The 26,000-nt window shown below is 42.4% G+C and overlaps 1 long non-coding RNA gene across 2 annotated transcripts; it reads left to right on the top strand.

Moving 5' to 3' along the window:
- Window positions 1-4,789: 4,789 nt before the first annotated feature.
- On the top strand, window positions 4,790-8,344 carry LOC144713331 (uncharacterized). 2 transcript variants are annotated; one of them, XR_013584020.1, is made up of 3 exons: window positions 4,790-6,098; window positions 7,980-8,045; window positions 8,172-8,344. It is a non-coding gene; the product is annotated as an uncharacterized LOC144713331 (long non-coding RNA). The 2 variants fall into 2 exon arrangements; XR_013584021.1 differs by lacking the exons at window positions 7,980-8,045; window positions 8,172-8,344 and adding an exon at window positions 7,309-7,507.
- The last annotated feature ends 17,656 nt before the right edge of the window (window positions 8,345-26,000 follow it).

Here is a 26,000-nt window from a genome sequence, read left to right as displayed (position 1 = left end):
AGCTCGCTCTGATACCATGTTTGATCTTCTAGAGCCGCCGTATCCAAGGTCGTGAAGGAAGAAAGAAGAAGAAAGAAGAAGTAGGAAAGAAGAAGAGACACAGAGAAAAGATCCACAAGAAGAAGAAGAAGAATTATAGACTCTGAAAGTGTTGAATGGAGAAACCCCAAGACCTTTTGGTCGTTCAGCCACCACTGTCGATATCCTGGATTCTCCATGATGTTTCCCTGTGGATCTTGGATGGAAAGAGGAGGTGGGTCATTCTGAACAAATGTAAACATTTCATACCTTGCAAAATTGGAAGAATCGAAGTCTTCCATACGGTTGTTCTGGCGGAATATTTACCGGGCTTGTCCGACGGTGATAATGCTTCTTGTAGAAGGTGAAGCATCCGAGGAAGAGGCTGCAACGATCGTTACTTCTGCCTTGGAACCAGCTCGCTCTGATACCATGTTTGATCTTCTAGAGCCGCTATCCAAGGTCGTGAAGGAAGAAAGAAGAAGAAAGAAGAAGTAGGAAAGAAGAAGAGACACAGAGAAAAGATCCACAAGAAGAAGAAGAAGAATTATAGGCTCTGAAAGTGTTGAATGGAGAAACCCCAAGACCTTTGGTCGCTCAGCCACCACTGCCGATATCCTGGATTCTCCATGATGTTTCCTGTGGATCTTGGATGGAAAGAGGAGGTGGGTCATTCTGAACAAATGTAAACATTTCATACCTTGCAAAATTGGAAGAATCAAGTCTTCCATACAGTTGTTCTCTGGCGGAATATTTACCGGGCTTGTCCGACGGTGATAATGCTTCTTGTAGAAGGTGAAGCATCCGAGGAAGAGGCTGCAACGATCGTTACTTCTGCCTTGGAACCAGCTCGCTCTGATACCATGTTTGATCTTCTAGAGCCGCCAGATCCAAGGTCGTGAAGGAAGAAAGAAGAAGAAAGAAGAAGTAGGAAAGAAGAAGAGACACAGAGAAAAGATCCACAAGAAGAAGAAGAAGAATTATAGACTCTGAAAGTGTTGAATGGAGAAACCCCAAGACCTTTTGGTCGCTCAGCCACCACTGTCGATATCCTGGATTCTCCATGATGTTTCCTGTGGATCTTGGATGGAAAGAGGAGGTGGGTCATTCTGAACAAATGTAAACATTTCATACCTTGCAAAATTGGAAGAATCAAGTCTTCCATACGGTTGCTCCTGGCGGAATATTTACCGGGCTTGTCCGACGGTGATAATGCTTCTTGTAGAAGGTGAAGCATCTGAGGAAGAGGCTGCAACGATCGTTATTTCTGCCTTGGAACCAGCTCGCTCTGATACCATGTTTGATCTTCTAGAGCCGCCGATCCAAGGTCGTGAATGAAAAAAGAAGAAGAAAGAAGAAGTAGGAAAGAAGAAGAGACACAGAGAAAAGATCCACAAGAAGAAGAAGAAGAATTATAGACTCTGAAAGTGTTGAATGGAGAAACCCCAAGACCTTTTGGTCGTTCAGCCACCACTGTCGATATCCTGGATTCTCCATGATGTTTCCCTGTGTATCTTGGATGGAAAGAGGAGGTGGGTCATTCTGAACAAATGTAAACATTTCATACCTTGCAAAATTGGAAGAATCAAGTCTTCCATACGGTTGTTCTGGCGGAATATTTAGCGGGGATTGTCCGACGGTGATAATGCTTCTTGTAGAAGGTGAAGCATCTGAGGAAGAGGCTGCAACGATCGTTACTTCTGCCTTGGAACCAGCTCGCTCTGATACCATGTTTGATCTTCTAGAGCCGCCGTATCCAAGGTCGTGAAGGAAGAAAGAAGAAGAAAGAAGAAGTAGGAAAGAAGAAGAGACACAGAAAAGATCCACAAGAAGAAGAAGAAGAATTATAGACTCTGAAAGTGTTGAATGGAGAAACCCCAAGACCTTTTGGTCGCTCAGCCACCACTGTCGATATCCTGGATTCTCCATGATGTTTCCTGTGGATCTTGGATGGAAAGAGGAGGTGGGTCATTCTGAACAAATGTAAACATTTCATACCTTGCAAAATTGGAAGAATCAAGTCTTCCATACGGTTGCTCTGGCGGAATATTTACCGGGCTTGTCCGACGGTGATAATGCTTCTTGTAGAATGTGAAGCATCTGAGGAAGAGGCTGCAACGATCGTTATTTCTGCCTTGGAACCAGCTCGCTCTGATACCATGTTTGATCTTCTAGAGCCGCCAGATTCAAGGTCGTGAAGGAAGAAAGAAGAAGAAAGAAGAAGTAGGAAAGAAGAAGAGACACAGAGAAAAGAGCCACAAGAAGAAGAAGAAGAATTATAGACTCTGAAAGTGTTGAATGGAGAAACCCCAAGACCTTTTGGTCGTTCAGCCACCACTGTCGATATCCTGGATTCTCCATGATGTTTCCCTGTGGATCTTGGATGGAAAGAGGAGGTGGGTCATTCTGAACAAATGTAAACATTTCATACCTTGCAAAATTGGAAGAATCAAGTCTTCCATACGGTTGTTCTCTGGCGGAATATTTACCGGGCTTGTCCGACGGTGATAATGCTTCTTGTAGAGGTGAAGCCTCTGAGGAAGAGGCTGCAACGATCGTTACTTCTGCCTTGGAACCAGCTCGCTCTGATACCATGTTTGATCTTCTAGAGCCGCCGTATCCAAGGTCGTGAAGGAAGAAAGAAGAAGAAAGAAGAAGTAGGAAAGAAGAAGAGACACAGAGAAAAGATCCACAAGAAGAAGAAGAAGAATTATAGACTCAAAGTGTTGAATGGAGAAACCCCAAGACCTTTTGGTCGCTCAGCCACCATCGCCGATATCCTGGATTCTCCATGATGTTTCCTGTGGATCTTGGATGGAAAGAGGAGGTGGGTCATTCTGAACAAATGTAAACATTTCATACCTTGCAAAATTGGAAGAATCAAGTCTTCCATACGGTTGCTCTGGCGGAATATTTACCGCTTGTCCGACGGTGATAATGCTTCTTGTAGAAGGTGAAGCATCTGAGGAAGAGGCTGCCACGATCGTTACTTCTGCCTTGGAACCAGCTCGCTCTGATACCATGTTTGATCTTCTAGAGCCGCCGTATCCAAGGTCGTGAAGGAAGAAAGAAGAAGAAAGAAGAAGTAGGAAAGAAGAAGAGACAGAGAAAAGATCCACAAGAAGAAGAAGAAGAATTATAGACTCTGAAAGTGTTGAATGGAGAAACCCCAAGACCTTTTGGTCGTTCAGCCACCACTGTCGATATCCTGGATTCTCCATGATGTTTCCTGTGGATCTTGGATGGAAAGAGGAGGTGGGTCATTCTGAACAAATGTAAACATTTCATACCTTGCAAAATTGGAAGAATCAAGTCTTCCATACGGTTGTTCTCTGGCGGAATATTTACCGGGCTTGTCCGACGGTGATAATGCTTCTTGTAGAAGGTGAAGCATCTGAGGAAGAGGCTGCAACGATCGGTACTTCTCCCTTCGAACCAGCTCGCTATGATACCATGTTTGATCTTCTAGAGCCGCCAGATTCCAAGGTCGTGAAGGAAGAAAGAAGAAGAAAGAAGAAGTAGGAAAGAAGAAGAGACACAGAGAAAAGATCCACAAGAAGAAGAAGAAGAATTATAGACTCTGAAAGTGTTGAATGGAGAAACCCCAAGACCTTTTGGTCGTTCAGCCACCACTGTCGATATCCTGGATTCTCCATGATGTTTCCCTGTGGATCTTGGATGGAAAGAGGAGGTGGGTCATTCTGAACAAATGTAAACATTTCATACCTTGCAAAATTGGAAGAATCGAAGTCTTCCATACGGTTGCTCCTGGCGGAATATTTACCGGGGCTTGTCCGACGGTGATAATGCTTCTTGTAGAAGGTGAAGCATCTGAGGAAGAGGCTGCAACGATCGTTACTTCTGCCTTGGAACCAGCTCGCTCTGATACCATGTTTGATCTTCTAGAGCCGCCGTATCCAAGGTCGTGAAGGAAGAAAGAAGAAGAAAGAAGAAGTAGGAAAGAAGAAGAGACACAGAGAAAAGATCCACAAGAAGAAGAAGAAGAATTATAGACTCTGAAAGTGTTGAATGGAGAAACCCCAAGACCTTTTGGTCGTTCAGCCACCACTGTCGATATCCTGGATTCTCCATGATGTTTCCCTGTGGATCTTGGATGGAAAGAGGAGGTGGGTCATTCTGAACAAATGTAAACATTTCATACCTTGCAAAATTGGAAGAATCGAAGTCTTCCATACGGTTGCTCCTGGCGGAATATTTACCGGGGCTTGTCCGACGGTGATAATGCTTCTTGTAGAAGGTGAAGCATCTGAGGAAGAGGCTGCAACGATCGTTACTTCTGCCTTGGAACCAGCTCGCTCTGATACCATGTTTGATCTTCTAGAGCCGCCGTATCCAAGGTCGTGAAGGAAGAAAGAAGAAGAAAGAAGAAGTAGGAAAGAAGAAGAGACACAGAGAAAAGATCAAGATCGTTGTAATTAATCCGCAAGTTCCTCGATTAACATTGGTTGTATTTATATGTAGATATAAGTAGTTATCGAGTTTATATCCGTTGTAACAGTTTACAACGGATATAAGTTTACAAATACTTGTTTCAATCTTGACCGTTATAACAAAACGGGAGCACCGATCACAGCCGTCCGATCGGTGTGCTACATCCGATTCTATAACGACTAATCGTGTCCGTTATAACTGAATGGGTGCACCGATCACAGCCGTTGATCGGTGCTATGAACCCACAGTGTATAACGGATACCTCAGGATGAATCTGGACCGTTATAACTCTTTAATGTTTTAATCCGAGCCGGCTACTGTTTGATCCTAGCTATCTTGAATCCTAATCTATGTTTAATCCTATATTGAATCCCATTATCTAATCTCTAACGAGTATATATAATATATTTGATTTTACTAACTAATCTTATTTGTTCCTATCGGAAGAGTCATCGGCTGTCTGTGGAGACGGTCGCTCGAGCCGTCTGCCGGCGAAGAGGAAGGTCTTATGCTTGATGATTTCAATCAATGGTGAGTGGGCTGCCTCCCGAGCTGTCTTCACAGCTCTTGATCGGCGAGTAAAACTCCTCAATACTTCCGCGGGCCGTGCGTTGTGGTGGGTTTTACCGAGGAGGGATTTAAGTTTGAGGGATTCAGCCCAGGAGGATACCAAACCACGGATGATTACTACGACACGTTTACATTTGAGATTTTTCTCCTCTTCTGGCGAGAGAACGGCGGAGTAAAATCCAAAGTCAACGGATGAGGAACTGACCCTTTATTCCCGTAAATCTACTACTAAATAGATCTCTCTTCTTTCATCTCTCTTTTGTGTCCATCTATCTCTCTCTCTTATTTCATCTCTCGTTTGACTCTCCCTCTCATTTCATCTCTCTTGTGAATCTCTCTATCTAGCTGTCTTATTTCATCTCTCTTGTGAGTCTCTCTCTCTCTTATTTCATCTCTGTTGTGAGTTTCTCTCTCTCTTATTTCATCTCCCTTGTGTGTCTCTCTCTCTCTCTCTCTCTCTCTCTCTCTCTCTCTCTCTCTCTCTCTCTCTCTCTCTCTCTCTCTCTCTCTCTCTCTCTCTCTCTCTCTCTCTCTCTCTCTCTCTCTCTCTCTCTCTCTCTCTCTCTCTCTCACTCTCTCTTATGTCATCTCTCCTGTGGCTCTCTCTATCTCTTATTTCGTCTCTCTTGTAAATCTCTCTCTCTCTCCCATTTCATCTCTCTTGTGAGTTCCTTTCTCTCTTATTTTATCTCTCTCGCTCTCTTATTTCATCTCTTGTGAGTCTCTCTCTATCACTCTCTTATATCATCTCTCTTGTGAGTCTCTTTCTCTTATTTCATCTATTGTGAGTCTCTCGCTCTCTCATATTTCATATCTTTTGTGAGTCCATCTCTCTCTATTATTTCATCTCGCTTATAATTTTTTCTTGAATGGCTTTTGTAGTTTTATCCGGGCTGCCAGATCCTTGTCAAGAGAGAGATGAAATGAGAGAGATTCTGATCAAATTTTTTCGTCTTTTTCGTGTTTTTGTTCGTCCTTCTTCGTCTGGCCGGCCGATTTGTCACTCATTTCGCCGTCTTCTTCAAGGCGAATGATCGAGTTCTTGAAGTGGACTTAAGGTGAGATTGCGGATATCTCTTTGGAGAATTCATCTTCTTCTGTTTATTTGTTTTGTACTTTCTTTTGTTGCGCAATGAAATCCTGTTGGCTGATCTTTGTAATTTCTTATTTTTATAAATTTTTCAAATGTGATTCGTGATTTGTATCTTGATCTTTGAATGGAAACTAGAGAAGGTAAAAATCAGAGAGTGAGAAAACGCTTTCGATAACCCATCAGATGGAGAAAAATCAGATGAATTATTCTTGAGGGCACCTTCTTAAGTTTTTTTCAATAACCATTACTATTGAATGCTGTGTTTTCGATTATCATAGGTTTTAACAGAATGTAGATGCGTTTTAGGTCCCAATTATAAGCGAAATCGATGAAGAAATATATATTCTTTCTTCTTTCGGATTCATCTGTATCTTTAGTCTTTAACTCGTACCTAAAACTTATGAAATAGCCGAATTTATTTGGTCTTGATGAATCAAATGGATAATATGAGTTCAGCTGGAAATAAAAAATCTTCGTGGATGCCATTATCAGATGCTGTAATTTGCAGAAAAATTTTGAAATGAATTTCCTCACTTTATTTACGAGATTTATCTTTACTTTTAAGTGATCTCCTAATATCTAATGTCTTCTTATGTGAAATTTGATGTAGTTGAATAAGAAAAATCGTATACAAGCTTGATTTTATTATAGTGGAGCTCGAATTACATATTTATTCTGAAAAGTCAGTATACAAAATTTGAAATTCGAATATCCGGAAACTAGTTGCAACCTGAACACTTACCTAAAGTCCAGCTTTTTGGTACATGCCTTTTTATTAGGATTTGTGAAAATTAAATTGGGATGGTTGATTTAAATTTCTAATGAACTTCACTCAACTTATTTGACTTACTTGATAAATTTTGTTGGAACTTGATTCTATACCTCGTCAGTCAGTTTTTGCGATGTTGGAAATTTTATTTAGAAAGTCGTGAAGATCAAAGTAAATATAATGCCCTTTAATGATTTATTTCTTCAATACGATTCACTTCTACATAAAAGTTTATACATTGAAGATATGATTGGCTTATTTCTGGTACTTGCTGTATCTTTATATGAAACAATCGATCTGTTAGATCTAGTTTTTTTAGAATCAGTTTAATTTGTCTGGTTTTCCTAAGAAAGATCAGTAATCATTGTGATGTCGTGTTCTTCCGCTGGCCTTCCCATTTCTGCAGCCAACAAAAGCCTAAAAAAGGAGCCAGTGATTGTGAGATCAAGATGAAGATACAATATTTCCGATGATCCTGCCAAAAAATTATTTAGCATGAAATCCTCTTCATAGAATAGTCTTTCTCAGCTATGATAATAATGAGCTTAACTGGGATTTCGAAATTTAGTTTCAATTTTTCATGAATACCTGTTCGTTCTTTTGGACTTTTTAAGAGAATTTAAATTACAAAATCCCTGCAAGAAAAAATCATGGATTCTGGATTCTTTCACTCTCCCTATTGCCGGTAATCTGATCATGGGGGGGGGGGGGGGTGAGATAGATTAGTTTACCAATCAGTCTTCTCTATTGTAATTGAGCTATCAATAGACTATCCTTTGGCGGACCGAGTCTATGATTAATAATTAAATGCCCTGGGTGTATCCCCTTAACTATGTTGATAATTCATGGATTTCTTTGTTGTTGTAAGTCGCCCAAACCGAGCTCGTGGGGACTGTTCAAGTCCATCCATAGCCTTGTTTGGTTCGGAAAGTATGTTCTTTTTTTGGTTATTCTTGAATCTAGGTGGGATCTCCATAAATATGCCCTCCTCCGAATGTCCAAACATATAGGTACTTTTAACATCTACGGAATGAATCATCCAAGTTTATCTTAATAAGTTTGCAATCTCTCGAGCAGGGAATGGAAAGTCACTAGAGATGTTGAAGGAGCCGTACCCAAGTTCAGGCAACGTCAAACTCCCTGGTAATAGAGATAGACCAGATTGCAAACTTACATTGTGTTAGTGATAGAGAGAGATAATGTATTTACTCAGAAATTGGAATCTCCTGGGGATTCTCTATATTAATGAGTTTGCCATATCCCGATCAGGAGATGAGAATTTCTTGGAGGTGTTAAGAGCATCATGCCTGGGCTCGGAATGTGTCAAACTCCCTGGAGAAAGAGATAGCACAGATCACAAACTTATAGTGTTAGACATAGAGAGAGAGAATGTGTATTTAATGAGAAATGTGAATCTCCAGAGAATTCTCTATCTTAATAAGTTTGCAATCTCTTGGCCAGGGCATGGGAATTCCCAGATGATGTTAAAGGCGTCCTGCCTGAGCTTGGGAGACGTCAAACTCCCCAGTGATAGAGATCGCACAGATTGTGGTCTTTTAAGAGAAATGTCAAAGCACTTTCTGGAATTGTGGTCTTTCATGAGAAAAACCACAATTATAGAAGAAATTAAACAAATTCAAAATTACATATTGATGAAATTTAAATAAATTCCAAGAGTAAGAGTATCTTCATGTCAAAAAACTTGCTGGAATTGTGGCCTTTCAAGAGATGAAGCACAATTGCAGAAGAAATCAAACAGAATCAAAGTATATCTGGAGAGGTCTAAATACATAACGAATGGAAGAATAGTTTTGAGAAATTTCAAAACACTTCTTGGAATTGTGGTGTTTCAAGAGAAATACCACAATTCCAGAAGAAATCAAACAAATTAAAAATATACCCACTGGACATTTAAATGAATACCAAGAGCAAGAGCATTTTTGAGAAATGTCAGAACACTTTCTGGAATTTAGGCCTTTCAAGAGAAAAAATAACAATCCCGGAGGAAATCAAACAAATTTAAATTATATCTAGAGGACGTTAAAATAAATACGAAGAGTAAGAGTATTTTTGAGAAATGTCAAAACAGATGGCCATGACCTGTCAAAACAGGAGTGATTCTAGCCGCGGCCGACGTCGTCAACAGCCTGGGTGAATTGTGCTTGTTTTATCATATTTTTGGTTTCCCTCGTCTTTGTTAGTCACATTTCGTGTCTTTTGCACTTGTTGAGTTGTTTTCTTCTATCACATCGCGACGATTCCGTCGTCCGTCCTTGTGTCCTTTTCGTCATGTGGGAGGGGAGCCTTAGTCATTTTGAACTCTCCTTGTTTTCCCCTTTCTCTTTTTATGCCTTGTTTTTCCCTTTTTATTTGTAATGGGAGCCCATTATACAAGGGCCTCCTCAATGGACCAATACCCCCACCCTCTCTTTGTAGACCCATTAGGGGCCCAATTGACTTCCCATTATAATGGAGGACTGGTCTCACTTTTGACATTACAAAGAACCTTCGACCAGGAAGAAATCGAAGAACTGTTTTGTTTTTTTTTCTTGGTCTCACCCTTTGAGAGAAGAAAGAAGAGTATAAGCGAGAAGGGAGAGGAGCTGAAGATTAAATAAAGGGAGGGAAACCTACCTGCTCGCACCAACGCCGCTAACTTCACCTGTCCACGCCCGCGCGAGGCCGAGCAACCAGTGCTACGACCGGCTCTTCCTTCCCCCCCTCCGCGTGTCGTGAAGACCCCCGCTAAGGCATCGCGGGAGGAGATCGAGATTGGTGCAAACACGCTCACAGGGTCACAATCTTGTGACAACCAGAGGATCTTCCTGCCCACAACATCTCTTCCGAGCATGCCACCCCGACGCGCCTACTTACAGCCTTGCCGAGGGAGTGCCCCTAATCGCCGACCCATCAGGTGTAATTCATTAACGAGTTTGAGTGATACAAGAGACTACTGCACCAGGCACCACCTGTTCGACCGATTGCCGCATTGAGGCCTAGCGTATTGCGTGAACTTACCTGTTGGAGAGAGAATGTCCTATAAGTTTACAAAAAAACCCTGATTAAATATGCACACACAAAATGACGCCATCCAAACCATAATTATGTATATATCCTTTACGTTTTCCTTAAAACTGTTAAATGAATCCATATTAATTGCATTAAAACCCTAAAACTATTTTAATTGCTTACAACCATGACCGAATGCTGTTTTTTTTAGGGCATAATGGCCGCAAAATCAGAGAAAATCCACTTTGACTTTAGAAATTGCATAAAAACTCAAAATTTACATATAAATACATCTTTTCCTTTTTTAAGATTTCAATTTTTCCTCGAACAAATTCCCAAAAAATCCAATTAAATCCTAGAAACTCTACAAAATTGAGTAATTCATCCCCGCATTAATTAATATCAATTAAGTTTTAAATCTTCCATTTTGATTTAAACAGAATTATTCGAAGCTTAGATAAATTCTATATAATTCTTATAATTAACATAACGTTAGGGGAAATCTTAATTCACATGGAAAAATTAATTGACGCGTACTATATGATAGGAATCCCATTTCAAAGTCTTTAAGTGCATAAAATTGTGCTAATTTCATGAAATAAACACCAAATTTAGGGTCTTATCACCTTGCACCACAAAAGTGTTTAGAAATACTGCACACAAAATTTTTTAGAAATACTGGTTCAAGGGGAAGGCGCACAGGAGGCGAAGAGAGAGGAGAAGGGGAACTGGGCAGCATCTTGAGACTGAGAATTTAGTCTTCACCTTGCGCAATGATACATTGTAGAAAATATACAGACAAAATATAAATAGATTGCGAAATAATGAAAATTAACTCCCATTCTTTGCTTTACATCAGCAAAGAATCTATAATGATAAGATGCTACAGTGAAAAGAAGCTACAAAATATTTCCGAATTTTTTTTGACTTTTTTCTTAATTTCTCTGCATGGCTTTACCCCTACCTTGTACCACAAAATTGTCGAGAGACACTGGTTCACAAAAATATTTATAAATACTGGTTCAAGGGAAGGTGCAGTGGACGAGAAGAGAGATGAGAAGGGCAACTGGGTGGACATTGGAGACAGAATTGATAAGGGCATAATTGAAGCAGCCACTTCCTTCTTTCTCTCTCTAGGCTTCCCTGGTATCTCTCTAGATAAAGACAGAATTCATCTTTCTCTTTCATAGCATCTACGACTAGAGTAATAGCATCTCTTTTGACTCTCTCTTTGAGTAGAGACAGAATTCATCATTTTCTCTCTCTTTATATGGCACCAACTCATGTGCCTTTCTCTCTCTAAAACCCCATTTTTGATATAGAAGCAAGACAGAATTCATAGCTTTCTCTCTATTCAGATGGTACCATCTCGTGTGCCTTGAACTCTCTACAAACCCTGTTCTCTCTCTAGATTCAAGACAGAACTCATAAATTTCTCTCTCCTTAGATGGTACCATCTCATGTGCCTTTCCCTCTCTACGAACCTTTTTTCTCTCTCTTGAGTCAAGACAGAATTCATCGCTTTCTCTCTCATTAGATGGTACCACCTCATGTGCCTTTCTCTCTCTACAAACCATGTTTTCTCTCTAGAGTTATGACAGAATCCATCACTTTCTCTCCGTTTAGAGTCCCCTCTAACGCGCCATTTGATAGAGGAGTTGAAAAACTCAGCGTCCTGACAGCATTCGGCACCGCGTCAAGCTCCAGCTGATAGGATTCAACATAGTTACATAGACATAAAATAAGATTAGTTTGTAAGAAGAAGGATATACATATACTAGTTATGACATTTTAGCTGATAACATTCAATATAAGAGAAATCTAGTGCTTAGGATGAAAGATAAATAGGACACATCTACCAGCTAGGATTCAACATAGTTATGATACATCTAACGGTCAGAAATAAATTTAACATAACCGTTATAGTTAGTTATAACGGCTACAACTTGTTTTAGATGGTTACTGTAATTAATTTTTAATAAATCATTAAAAATTTCCTACACGACTTGGAAACTACTTGGAAAGACAAAGAAGAATGCTTCCCAAACTTTCCAAAGGCGAATCAATTAGTCCTCGGGGCGCGAAGTAATGGTAGAAGCCTCATCATGACATATCATAGGACAAAGAGGCATTAATGGGTGGAGCACTGATGGCGCGGCACCGTCCGACATCGCAGCGCCGTCACTCGAGGAGCCAGCATCATCATCGAGCCCGCCATCGACACATGTCCAGCCAACAGAATGAGCCACCTCAACGACGCGCAACCCCGGGTTCAAATACACAGCGTGACGGAGCACCACCTTCGACTCGTTTTACTTACTCATCTCATATTTTCTTTTCATCGCTTTTCGTTTTTATCATTTTGTCATCGCTTTGCAGCCCTTTTTTGTTATAACGATCCAGATTACATCTGATTTTAAACGTATATATCCGTTGTAACAGCTTACAACGGATATATAAACGGCAACTACTAATTTTAGATTATATAGATACTATAAGTACTCAACAGATTGTAATCAACAAACACGGACAAATACAACGATCTTAAAGCGTATTCCCTGTGTCTCCTCTCTTCTCCTCTTCTTCTTATCTCCATCTTTCTCTTCTTACAACTTCCAGAATCAAGATTCTCAACATGGTATCAGAGCAAGGCGACTCCATCATCGGAGAAGGAACTCCAGCTTCTGCAATCGCCGTTCCTCATTCTGCAAGTCAGACAACGTTTGGACCAGTCTCCATCATCATTCCCCCGGGACTCTCTGTTGCAGTCAAGCTGGACTCCAACAATTTCTTGATGTGGAAGAGCATTATTCAACCGCTCTTGAACGGGTACAGTTTGAATAAATTTATTAATGGCACTGTGCCACCTCCTGCCTCTTTTTCAGATCAAAATGGAAATTCAGTGGACACCCTGAATTCGAAAATTGGTGGAGGGCAGATCAACAAATACTGGGTTTCATCCAGTCTACCATCTTCGAGCAAGTACTACCGTGTGTAGCTAAAGCAAAATCAGCGAGAGAAATTTGGGAATTGCTGGAGAACACCTTTGTCTGGAGGAGTCAATCCAGGATTATGGAATTGAATAGGCAATTCTCTAACATTGCCAAAGGTACAACGACTATCGACGATTACATCAAGCAGTTTAGATCTGTTGTTGAAGCTTTAGAAATTGTGGGTCAACCTGTCAGTGAGCCTTCAAAAATTTACACTTTCTTGAGAGGATTGCCACCAGAATATTCCTCTTTTGTGATTAGTATCAATGCTAACATTGATCACATGGGGTTCGAGCAAATTATTACAAATTTGAAGGCTCATGAAGACTACTTAAGCCATTATCACAAGGGCAATTCAAGAGGATTTCCTCTTATGGCAAACTCAGTCCAGAAGCAAAGCTATAAAAATCATGATCAACATCAAGGCTCAAGGAGTGACAGCTCTCAGAATTGGAGAAATGACCACTCTCAAAGAAATTTTGACCAAGGTCGCCACTCCAGAAACAACGGCTATCAATGAAATTCTGAAAACCAAGGGCGCAGCCACAGAAGTGACAACTGGAGAGGAAGAAATCAGAATCGAGGAAGGAGTCAAAATTATCAACCAAGGTGCCAGATCTGCGCTCAGTATGGACACCAGGCTAGAGAGTGTCAGGAATTCATAAGGCTATCCTCTGGAAATCCTGCAAATAAAACCAGTGGGTATCCTCAAGCTTACTCAGCAGAACAACAGGGATGGTATCCAGATAGCGGTGTCACCCATCATGTCACCCCTGATCCAACCACGATGCAGCAGAGTCAAGCTTAACAAGGAAACGATCGTCTACAAATAGGTAATGGAACAGGTTTGAATATTCTTGCAATAGGAAACTCTAAAATTAGTACTTGTGATAAAACTCTCTATCTAAAAAGCATACTTCATGTTCCATACATCACTAAAAATCTACTATCAATTCAAAAATTGACTTCTGACAATAATGTTGTTGTTGAATTTCATGATTCCTTTTGTCTTGTGAAGGACAAAGTCACCAACAAGATCCTGCTCAAAGGAACAGTTAGGAACGGCCTCTACTTCCTGGATCATCAACTTCATAAAACCGCTTGTGTTGGGGAACGAATCTCTGAAGCCGGATGGCATCAGAGGCTAGGACATCCCCAATTCAAGACCTTGAAATTGCTGATTCAGAAATACGGTCTCCCAGCTCTTCACACTAGAAAAACCTTTGTTTGTGATTCATGTAATGTGTCAAAAGCTCATAAGCTCCCTTTTTCCAATACTCTACATCATTCAACTCAGTGTCTCGAAGTAGTACACTCTGATCTTTGGGGCCCAGCCCCCTTGATTTCTCACTCTGGATTCTCATACTATGTTGTATTTATCGATGATTATAGTAAATACGTATGGCTCTACCCTTTAAAAAGAAAAGGCAATCTTTTAAGTACATTTGTTACATTCCAACGGCAAGTTGAAAGACAATTCAACTCAAAAATTAAGTATCTTCAGTCAGATTGGGGTGGAGAGTACCAAGCTCTCCACAACTATCTGCAAACTCAACGATTCCCGTAGCCAGGAAGAAGCTCGCAACGATTCCCGTAGCCAAGAAGAAGCCCCTTCTCCCTCGCGCCCTTTCTTCCTCCTTCTCCACCGTCTCCTTCTCCTTCGTCGCCTTTCTCAGCTCTCTCTTGGGTGACTCACATTGGGCGGGATAAAATATTTCTTTCTTCAAATTGCGCTGTGACGTGGAATCCACGTGGCTGCCACGTGGATTCTGCCTAGGTGGACTCCGCCAGAACTCCACCTGGCAGCCACGTAGACTCCACGTCACAGGCTGCGGACCAAATGGGTCTTCGGGCTGTGTCGCGGCAAAAAAAAAGTAAGGGCTGTAACTCGAATTTTCAAAAAAGTTCGGGCCACACCGTGATATAACCCCATAAGAAAAACCTGAGTGGGACAGAATAGGAGCCGGACCCCGGAGATCAGAGTAAACCAATTCCAGAGGGTTAGAATATATGTGTTCAAAAGAAACATACGGTAATTGTTATGCCCTGGACATAGCACAAGGTTCAACGACATAGGGAAGCAACGGTAAATCAGATGTAAAGTTAAGTCGTGATAAAGTAGTTTTCAAAATATTAAACGCAGGATGTCCAAGTCGTCAATGCCATAAGTCAGCAAACGCTTGCCAGACAAAAACTGGTGGAGAGGCTTTGAGGGAGGATGACCTACAGAGAGAGTCAGAAAATTAGAGAGAGGGAGAGAGTGAGATTTTGAGGAGGGGATAAAAAAATTAGATAGGGAGGAAGTGACATCTGGAGAGAGAATCAGAATATTAGAGAGAGAAGGAGAGAATAAAATTTAGAGAGAGGGGATTAGAAAATAGAGAGAGGGAGAGCGTGACATTTTTCAGAGAGAGAGAGAATAAGAAAAACAAGAGCGGGAGGTAATGACATCTAGAGAGAGAATCAGGAAAATAGAGAGAGGGGGGAGACCTAGAGAGAGAATAAAAAAATGAGAGTAAGGGAAAGTGTGAGGTTCAAGGGAGGGGATAAGGAAATTAGAGAGGGAGGGAGTGAGATCTAGAGAGAGAATCAGAATATTAGATAGAGAAGGAGATAGTGAAATTTAGAGAAAGGGGATCAGAAAATAGAGAGAGGGAGAGCGTGAGATTTTCAGAGAGAGAGAGAGAGGATAAGAAAACTAGAGTGGGAGGGAGTGAGATCTTGAGAGAGAATCATGAAAATAGAGAGAGGGCGGGAGACCTAGAGCGAGAATCAAAAAATGAGAGAGAGGGAGAGAGTGAGATTTCAAGGGAGGGGATAAGAAAATTAGAGAGGGAGGGAGTGGGATCTAGAGAGAGAATCTGAATATTAGATAGAGAAGGAGAGAGTGAAATTTAGAGAGAGGGGATCAGAAAACAGAGAGAGAGGGAGAGTGTGAGATTTTTCAGAGAGAGAGAGAGGATAAGAAAACTAGAGTGGAATGGAGTGAGATCTTGAGAGAGAATCAGGAAAATAGAGAGAGGGAGGAGACCTAGAGAGAGAATCAGAAAATTAGAGAGAGGGAGAGAGTGAGATTTCGAGGGATGGGATAATAAAATTAGAGAGGGAGGAAGTGAGATCTAGAGAGAGAATCCGAATATTAGATAGAGAAGGAGACAGTGAAACTTAGAGTAGGCTTCGAGGATTTGGACAGATCGTTCAAATGTTCTATCGGATCGTGCTTTCGAATGATCGAATCCAAACACCGATCTGCCCTGTTCAAATCCGATCTGACCCCCATTTGAGCATCTGTTTGGATCGGATTGTTAGAACAAGGTGGCTGTTCCGACCGGTTGTTCGAGTAAGATCCGATTCGAACACGTTGTTCGAATCGGATCGAACAATGTGTTCTGATCAAGTCTGGTGGCGCCAGCGGCGGCCAGCGCCGCCCAGCTGCACCCAGCGACAGCCAGCGGCTGCCCAGCACCAGCCAGCGACCATCCAGCAGCCACCAGCGTCGGCCAGTGGCCGCTAGCGCCGGCCAGCGGCCGCCAGCGCTGGCTTTGCGACCGCCAGCGGAGCCAGCGGCCGCCAGAGAGTCGCTGACCATTTGTTCGAACTTGTTCGAACAAGGTCGAACAAAAATGGCAATTGAACACGAACGAACCAAATTGTTCTTCCGAAACTTTCGATCAAACATGAACAAAGGGTCTGTTCGATCGAAAGATTCGAACAAATCGTTCGAATCGGCTTTTGTTTGTTGGAATCTGTTGATCAAGATTCGAGCGATCCGATCCGATCCCAGATGCCTAATTTAGAGAGAGGGGATCAGAAAATTGAGAGAGGGAGAGCATGAGATTTTTCAGATAGAGAGAGAGAGAGGCTAAGAAAACTAGAGCTGGAGGGAGTGAGATCTAGAGAGAGAATCAGGAAAATAGAGAGAGGAAGGGAGTGGGGATTTGAGCGGCTGCTGTTCAGGAAATCTCACTCCCTCCACCTATCTAATCGAGTGTGGAATCTGATTTGCCCATTTCTAATTCGCCAGCGATCTAATCAAGTGTGCCAGCTGGCAGCGATCTTAGACGCGTACGCTACTTCTCGCTCGCGTTTCGAGGATGAAAATTCCCATGCGGGGATTCTTTTCTCTCTCTCTCTTGCCAATTAGAAAAGCTCTTCATCGGATGAACTTTCGAGATTTATGTTATCCGCAGGCCGCAGCCGTTATCCCCCCCTCTCTTCTCAGAAACTCCCAACTCCAAACTCCGGCCTGAACACATGGCGACCCCTCGGCCTGAGGGCCTCGAGTGTAGCTCTTCTTGTTAAGAAACGTGAGACGCCCGGTAACCAAGAAGATAGGAGTAGAGAAGAAGAAGAGAGAATGGGCATCTCACGATCTTCAAAAGCAAGCCATTTAGGCTGAATCACCGAACAGAAGTTAGAGAGGGATTAGAGGAAGGACAGGGCGACGGGCGGAGCCGCTGCCCTGGGAGACACAATAGAAAGAAAAGCCTCAATGAACTGAAGTATTACACCGGTATTTATATGCATCAATATGACCGTTGAATTGCTGGTGCCCTGCCGACCGTTGTTCTTCTGTTGAAATAGCAGTAGTTGCCGTTGTAACCCACTTTTGAAATAGCAATCTGTCGGGAGCAACGGTCCTCAATTCTTTGAATGAGGTCAACCGTTGCTTCCGTGCCAGCTTCCTTATCAGTTGGAATGCCACCGCCGTGAGAGCGCCCGTAAGAGTCTGAAAATTCTTCATGATCTCTGGTCTTTCTAGTTGCAGATGATGATCTGGGGCGGCGGAGATCGTTGGAACTGGCTGTAGAGAGAAAGAAAGAAGGGCGGGAGAGAGAAGAGATAGAAAGCTGGTCCGTAATTCAGATCCACCGTGAGAACTATCCGCTAAGACCTTGCTCTTTCTCGTCTCTCTTTTTATCTTTCTCTCTCTCGCCTCCGCCGTATCTTTCTCGCTCTTGCTCTTTCTCGTCTCCCCACCTTTTATCTTGCTCTTTCTCGTCTCTCTTTTTATCTTTCTCTCTCTCGCCTCCGCCGTATCTTTCTCGCTCTTGCTCTTTCTCGTCTCCCCACCTTTTATCTTGCTCTTTCTCGTCTCTCTTTTTATCTTTCTCTCTCTCGCCTCCGCCGTATCTTTCTCGCTCTTGCTCTTTCTCGTCTCCCCACCTTTTATCTTGCTCTTTCTCGTCTCTCTTTTTATCTTTCTCTCTCTCGCCTCCGCCGTATCTTTCTCCGGTTCGCTGACGTGGCGAGAAGAACTCCAATATGTGCGTAGCCTGAAAAGATCTTGAAAGAGGTTGGAGAGAAGTAGTAGAAGAAAGGAGAGAGTGAGAGAGAGAAGAAGAGGAAGACAACACCGAGAATAGATGGAGATTAGATCGGTTTCATTCCTCTAGAAGTTCGAATAACATCAGTTCGTATTTATATTGTAGTACCGTAGTTAAAATAGTAAGTTTCCGTTTATCAAACGTATTACCGTTGCAACGAATACGACGTTCATATATTTGAAATGGTTGAGATTAAATCTCGACCGTTATAACTGATGTGGGTGCACCGAATGTGACCGTTGATCGGTGCACCCATCTTTGTTATAACAGGGACAAAATGCTGACCGTTATAATGTAAGTGGGAGCACTGATCTCGACCGTTGAGTCGAGATCATGTTCCCTCTGCCTACGATTTTCATCCTGAGTTTCTATGTTTGATCCTGTCATTCTATGTTGAATCCTAAACTATGTTTGGCCCTATATTTGATCCTGATCACTAGTTCTTTAACGAGTATATTTATTATTGTTTGATTACTAACTAATCTTGATTAATCCCTATCCAGCAGCTGTCTGATTCGAGCGAGTTGGCGCACTTGCTGCTGACTCCTTTACATAGCCGAGCTCCAATATGACGTAGCGTAACCGTAGAATCTCCCTCGTGAAGGAGAAGTAGGCCATGTCGGGGCGCCGAAACGGTGAAGAATCTCAGCCCCGTAACGGGGGTGGGCAGGCGTATGGGTTCGCGCGCTGGTCCGTTCTGTCCGCCTCCGAGAAGGGCACCTTGGAGTTGAGCCCGTTCTGCCCCCCTCCCCCCGTCGTGCACACCCGTTTGTACGGTCCTTCTTGACAAGGATATGGCAGCCCGGATTGAGCTCCTTGCGCCTTGTCGCGTCGCCCTGTGCTAGAAATTCCATACAGCACGCCGTTTGTAATCGAACCTCACCGTCAACCGGAACTTCAGCCTCTCCCCTCCCTCTCTCTCTCAGACTTCTAGCTGTTGAGGAACCTCCGCCACTGGTCAAGTCTGACCATGACGCAATCACCGCCAAAGTCAGCACACCTTCTAGAAGCCTCCGCAAGACGACAGTCTCCGAGGAGGATCCTTCATTCACGCCGCGCCGCCAAGGACACGACGCCAAGGCGGCGACGCTGCGTGGTTCCAATGCCAAGATAATCATGCCACCTGCCGCATTAACGCAGCAGTTAACAGCACAACCGCCCTAGCGTTCTCTATAAGAAGTGTAGCAATGTTTTGTAAAATGGCAAGTTGTATCTTTCTCGTCCATTCCTTCTGAACACAAAGTCTTTGTTTTCCAATCTTCTGTTTGTCGCTCTCTTCTCTCCCTTCAGGAAGCGACAAAATCCAACACTAGCGAGAGCAAGCAGATCGGCTGTGGCGGCGAAGAAGAAGACGATAAAGAAGACGAAGAAGAAGAGGAAAATTGGGTAAGATTTGCGAAATTGCGAAATCACGAGCGGAAATTTCAAAAAAAACAGAAATAGAGGTTCTCGCGGGGTTTCGCATGGCCTAAGCTTCGGGAGGGGGCGGAAGATCAGTATTAATGCCGAAGCTGAGTTTGATGAGAAGAAGAGAGGCTTTGGATAACACCAACAGCAAGGCCGATAACGATGCAAGTGAATGGCACAGAGTGACGACGTCCACGGCGAGGAAGCACCGCAGGAAGAACGCTTGAATGGCCGACCACAAGGCAATCGCCGTGAGTAGTAGTTTGAGCTTATCGCTGCTGTAAGAGGTCTCCCCCGGGAAGAGGGAGAAGGCGAAGAGCGAAACACTGGAAATGAAGAGCAGGAGGACGCCGGCGTTGTAGAGGTTGGTGAGAAGGGAAGTACTTACCGAAGTAGATTCTGCGGGTGAAGCAAGAACTAGTTGGAATGCCACCGCCATGAGAGCGCCCGCAAGAGTCTGCGAATTCTCCATGAGAGAAAGAGGTAGAGAATTTCTAGCCCTTTCTCTACCTCTTTCTCTAACTCTGTTGTCTGGTATTTCCGGTGGGAAGCTTACTCGCTTAAATAGAATAATAGAAATGCTTCTAACCAGTCGGAATGCATTCCTGCAAGATGGACAACAAAAAAGAAAGACTCCTTTGCCCCTCCCCCTTTGATGGATTGATTTGGCGGTCCAACGTCGTTGGAATTGAATGAATTTTAATTGCAAATGCTCCTGTTGATGGCGACAAGAATCCATCAAATTGGGGAGTATTTCACGGCCATCGGCAGAGAGAAAGAGGGAACTTATCCATCAACTCCCGTTTTTGTCAGGCCAGCATCATGAACTTTCAGTTTGTTCAAAAAATAGCACGGGCCAATAAGAAGATGACAAGTAGCATCTTCTCATTTTTTTGGCCAGCAGTGGTCAACTGCTGACGTGCTAGCCACCGTGGCAGCCAGGTGGACTCTATGGTGGCATCCACGTCAGTAGCCGCATCCAATGATGCCCGCTCCGTCCGCAGACGCCGCTCGTCTCCGCCCACCGCCGACGCCGTCCATCTCCGTCCGCCAACGCCGCCCGTCTCCGGCCGCCGCCGACGCCGCCCGTCTCCGTCCGTCGATGCGGGGGAAGGGGGAGGGGGTGGCGGCGCGGCGGGGGAAGGAGGAGGGGCGGCGGCGTGGCGGGGGAAGGGGAGGGCGTGGCGGTGCGGCCACCCCCTACTTCTGTTGCTTCTTCTGATGTGACCCATTTTCAGCTTGCTTTAGTTTTTGTGGCCTCTTGATTTTCCTCGTTGCATTTATTGTCAAATTGGCACTTTCATGACGGTATGTAATCAGTTGTTGCTGTTCTTGAGCACAGATTGAAATAAAATCGTTGAGACTCATCTTTTCATGTTGAACCTTGTATGCCAATTTGAATTGCTTATATGGTTCAGGAGGTGAATATAGCACAAGGTGCATGAGCATCTTTTCAGATACATCTATGCCCAATTGTCCAATTTTAGTAGCTATAGCGGACATTTCCAAAAAATGTTCTTTAATGTGACCCTTTTCATAAAAGTTTTTATGGCATAATCAAGATTTGAGTATGCGAGAGCAAGCATTACATCTTTCTTCCACGTCTGAAAGTTATTGGGATTCAAGATGGGAATTTTATGCCCTTTTACGGTGATGTACTCACGTGCAATCGCTGTAGAATAGGACAAATGGGTCACATAAGAAAATGAATTGCAAATAAAGTACAAACTCATTGCAAGACATCAGGCGCAACATTAATATAGCATCTTTGGACAATAACATTAACTGCAATTGACATCTTGTTGAGAATAATAACATAGACAAAAAAGTTCCCGTTAACTAGTAAGCCTGTCTTTGGACCGACTAACCAATCACAAGAAAAATTAGCTGAATATTTGTCTCATGTCATTTATCACGAGTGTACAAAGTCTCGTCCAGTAGTTGTCATCCTTTGTGCCAGATAGTACCGACATTTGACATATGCACACTGCATCCAATGTATAGGGTAAAGGATTGCCACAAAAGAGCCCACTTTGGCAGGATATTGTTTCTGTCAAAAACTCATTACACTAGACAATGTACTGAATTTGCATGTACTCGACTGTTGTTATGAATTCCTTTGATTATCCATGATGGTGGGTGTTTTCAACTCCAAACGCCAATCATGATCTGCCAGTCTTCCATTCAACTAACATAGACCCAATACATGTTGGGACCTTCTTGGGCCGGCTAGTGGTGAAAATCCATTAAACTTGGTTTAATCGGTCTTTCAATGGCTAATTTACAACTTGAACGTTGATATTTTTATCGCTGAGAGCCCTAATATGGACTAGCTTTGACTTGGAATTGCTGTTGTAGTGGCATTTTTTTAAAAAAAGTCTTTTAATGGCCAAGGGAATTCTAAAATGGGCCATCTATATCACGCCTAAAGGGCCCCAAAGCAGCCCAAGATGGGCTGCCTATTATTAATTCCGTGGGGATTGGGCCGTTTGGGCAGCCTGATTTGAGCTGCCCCCATAAAAGGTCCCGCGGGTCCTCTTGAGCGGCCCAAATGGGCCGCCTTTAAGGGACTCTTGGGGGGCCCTGGGCAGCTTGAAATGGGCTGCCCTTTAACAGACCCTCGGGGCCCTTGGACGGCTCGAAATGGGCTGCCCTTTAAGGGACTCTTGTTGGGCCCTGGGCAGCCCGAAATGGGCCGCCCTTTAACGGACCCTCGGGGCCCATGGGCGGCTCGAAATGGGCCGCCCTTTAAGGGACTCTTGTTGGGCCCTGGCGACCCGAAATGGGCCGCCCTTTAACGGCCCCTCGGGGCCCCTCCCTCTTTATTTATAAGAATCTTTTTCAAAGAGGGCCGCCTTGCAGACAATGGCTAGTAAGTAAAGGAAAGACTAATGGGGCCCCAAAAATTGCAGACCATATTGGGCCGCCCAGGGGCCCCACAGGGAGCCCTAACGGGCGGCCCATTTCGGGTCGCCAGGGCCCAAGATATGGTTAGAAGTATGCTTGCAAAATCACCTCTTCCAATGAACTTCTGGGGCGAAGCACTCAAGACGGCTGCCTATTTACTTAATCGAATTCCAACAAAGGCAACTAAAAAAACTCCATATGAGCTTTGGACGACTCACAAACCAAGTTTGAAACATTTACACATTTAGGGTTGTTAAGAAGAAGCACGACCCTTATTGCCTAATGAACAGAAGCTCGACTCCAGAACTGTCACTTGCTATTTTGTTAGATATTCTGAAATGTCTAGTGGTTTTAAATTTTATGACCCCACTACTAAAGTCGTTTTTCAGACGGGAAATGCTCATTTATTTGAGGATGTTCAGTTTGCAGGGGGATATCAATTTCATGACATTGTCTTTACTGAAGAATTAGAGGATACCCCTTTAGTTATTGTTGATGACCAAGAAGATGAATTAATCACACTTGGCCCACCAACAAAGGCACCACTAATTCAAATCATACTTGGCCCACCAACAAAGGCACCACTAATTCAAATCACACTTGGCCCGCCAATAAAGGCACCACTAATTCAAGATAATGTTTCATGCTCTATTATAGTTAAACAAACATCACAACCTCAAATACATGTGCCCTTAAGAAGATCCATTAGAGAAAGAAAATCTGCGATTCCGGATGACTATATTATTTTTTTCCAGGATCATGAGGCTGATTTTGAGATCATGTAAGATGATCCTCTTAATATAAAACAGGCCATGCAGACATGAACAAAGAAATAAAATCTATGGTTGAAAATGACGTTTGGGATCTTGTCCCATTACCCAACGGTAAGAAGCCCATTGGCTACAAATGGATATTTAAAACCAAAAGGGATTCAAAGGGTAATATGGAAAGATATAAAGCTTGTCTTGTTGCAAAGGTTTTACTCAATGAGAAGGCATAGATTATAATAAGACTTTATCCCTAGTTTCATCGGAAGAATACTTTAGAATTATAATGGCACTTGTAGTGCATTTTAATCTTGAACTACACCAAATGGATGTCAAGACTGTGTTTCTTAACGTAGACATTAATGAGACCATATATATGGTTCAACCAGAAAACCTTGAGATCGGAGATCCAAAGTCAATGGTATGCAAATTAAAGAAGTCCATCTATGGTCTAAAGCAAGCTTCTCGTCAATGGTACCAAAAATTTCATCGAATTATTGTCTCTTTTGGTTTTGAGGCAAATTTAGCAAATGAATGTGTGTACATAAGTTTAAGGGGATTAAACACATATTTCTCGTCCTATATGTCGATGACATATTACTTGCCACAAACGATACAAACCTACTTCATGACACACAAAAATTTCTATCAAGTCATTTTGAGATGAAGGATCTCGGTGAAGCTTCATATGTATTGGGCATTCAGATATATCATGATCGCTCTCAAAATATCTTAGGTTTGTCTCAAAAGGGATATATTGAAAAATCCTTAAACGATATGGCATGGAAGACTGTAAACCTCTAGACACTCCTATTGCTAAAGGAGACAAGATTAGTCTTGATCAGTGTCCGAAGAACAATTTTGAAAGCCAAGAAATGCAAAAGATTCCTTATGCATCAACTGTGGGGAGTCTTATGTATGCACAAATTTGTACACGCCCAGATATTGCTCATATTGTTGGTGTACTTGGTCGATATTTAAGTAATCCAGGTATGGGTCATTGGAAAGCAACCAAGAGAGTCATGCGATACCTTTATAGAACAAAAGGACATATGCTCACATAAAAGAAATCAGATCAATTGGAGATCATTGGGTATTCCGATTCTGATTTTGTAGGGTGCGTTGATAGCAGAAAGTCTACTTCAGGCTATATTTTTCTGTTAACAAGAGGAGCAATATCTTGGAGAAGTGTGAAACAAGCATTGATAGCATCTTCTACTATGGCAGCAGAATATATAGCATTCTATGATGCATCAAATCAAGGCAATTGGATGAAGAATTTTGTCACAAGCTTGAGAATCGCTGATGGCATTGAAAGACCTCTGAAGCTCTATTGTGATAATCAGTCAGTCGTTATGTTTGTCAATAACAACAGGAGCTTAACGAAGTCAAAGTACATTGACATAAAGTTCCTAGTTGTGAAAGAAAATTTTCAGACAGGGCAGTTGTCTATTGAGCATATTGGGACAAACTCCATGGTAGCGGATCCACTTATAAAAGGAATGCCGCCAAAGGTCTTTCATTAGCATGTTGCTCATATGGATTTAATACCTCATGAGGATATGTAATTCAATGGGAGTTTGTATTTTGATGTTCATTCAGTAATAGACACATTATGGAGTTTCTTTAAATGCATGAGTAATCTCCTAAATTTAAGTGTGTCTGAACAAACTTCAGTTGATCTCCATTCAGAATCTGGCGGACTAAGTTGGAAATGTACACGTATGAAGCACTTGTTGTGTCATTTCTATGCTACGCATCCACACATGATCTATGTCATTCATTGAATTGGTGAACGTAATCATTGTTTGGGTTTAGTTACGATTACTGTAACAAAAGCCCCTTGGTTCTTTGCTAGTTTGTAATGGACGAGATTGGTTGAAATGTCTTAGTAATGATAGCAAAATTTTTGAGCTCTTACAATGATAATATGCAATATCTAATGAACATATTTATATTGTCCAAGTGGGAGATTGTCATATTAATTTCTTAATCTATGGACAATTATATATATGTATGTATATAATTGCATATTGTTAAGCTATCAGTTATAAATCCCACTTCATATGTGATTCATTTAATGATGGGATTAAGACATTTATGACAATAAGTGTGGTAATTAATTGTGCAGAGGCTAAGCTTATCTTAATTATAATGATGGGATTAATTAAGAAATGCTTAAGAGGATTAAATATCTGCCCTTCCTGTAAATAGGGGCCAGGTCCTTGGGTTATATAAGGTAATTGATTTTTCTCCTGAGCATCCCATTACTCAAAGAGACTTCAGGAAGTCATCCGGTATTGATCCAAAAGGCCTCCCCTCAAACTTATTCTATTCAACTAGAGAAGACGCAAGGGATTGAGGTATGTTTTACATTGATTTAGATTCATGTACAATCTTCATCATCATTGAGAATCGATGCAAGACTTCTGCAGAACTAACAGGAACTCCATGTTTTGCCCTCAGAATCTTCGACCTCGTTGAAGATAATTCTATAAAACTAAAAAATGTGGGACGTCCACGTTTTCTCCTCAGAATCTTAGACCTCGTTGGAGATAATTATATAAAACTAGAAAATGTTGGAAGTCCAGGTTTTCTCCTCAGAATCTTCGACAATCTCGGAGCAAAAAATCCTTTGGGACTGGAAAGTGTAGGAAGTCCTCTTCTCCTCGTCAGAATCTTTGATGT

This window comes from Wolffia australiana, chromosome 15 (assembly GCF_029677425.1).
Source record: "Wolffia australiana isolate 7733 chromosome 15, ASM2967742v1".
Classification (NCBI taxonomy): domain Eukaryota; kingdom Viridiplantae; phylum Streptophyta; class Magnoliopsida; order Alismatales; family Araceae; genus Wolffia; species Wolffia australiana.
This window is presented reverse-complemented; position numbering and strand designations above follow the sequence as displayed.